Source organism: Schistocerca piceifrons, chromosome 2 (genome assembly GCF_021461385.2).
Source record: "Schistocerca piceifrons isolate TAMUIC-IGC-003096 chromosome 2, iqSchPice1.1, whole genome shotgun sequence".
In the NCBI taxonomy this organism is placed as follows: Eukaryota; Metazoa; Arthropoda; class Insecta; order Orthoptera; family Acrididae; genus Schistocerca; species Schistocerca piceifrons.
The window spans coordinates 227,817,704-227,818,507 of record NC_060139.1 but is presented as its reverse complement, the minus strand read 5'-3'; positions in this window follow the sequence as shown (position 1 = coordinate 227,818,507).

Here is an 804-nt window from a genome sequence, read left to right as displayed (position 1 = left end):
AGATAATGATCAATGAATGGACACCTGAAGTAAGTATATCAGTTGGAAGTACACACCTCCAAATAGTGACAGAATACACCTATGTGGGTCAACTGATAAACATAAAAGGAGGTTTAAAACCAAAAATATTATGACGAATTAAATTTGGCTGGAAAGGTTATTGGAGGCATTCTTCAATTTCGAAACTGTCGGTTTAGCTGAAGAAATCAATTTTTGACCAATGTATAACGCCAGTAATAACTTACGGCTGCGAAACATGAACATTAAATGAGTTCATTGCCAGGAAGCTACCAGTAGCCCAAAGAGGAATGGAAAGATCAATGTCGGGTTACACGAAAAAAGACAGAAAGAGAGCGTTGAAATAAGACAAACAAGAAAGGTCACGGACATAATGGAAAGTGAATATATTGGTATGGCAGTGGGCTGGTCATGTTGCTCGAACAAAAGATGGTAGATGGTCTAAACAAGTACTAGACTGGAGCCCAATTTACCAAAAAAGACCTAGAGGAAGACCAACAAACAGATGGAAAAGAGATATAAGGAAGACAGTGAGATTTAATTAGTAACGGGAAGGTCAGGATCGGAAGAAACGTAAGATCTTACTGGGATGCTTTGTTACACGCCGACTCAAAGAGGCCACAACATTAAGTGATAGAACTGGCAGGTGATATGATGATGATGATGATGGTATTATACAGACGAATAGAAAAGAAAACTGAAGATCAGTTATATCACCATCAGTTTCGGTTTACGAAACATAGGGGCACCAGACAGGCAGTGTTGACGTTGCGGTTGGCCATGGAA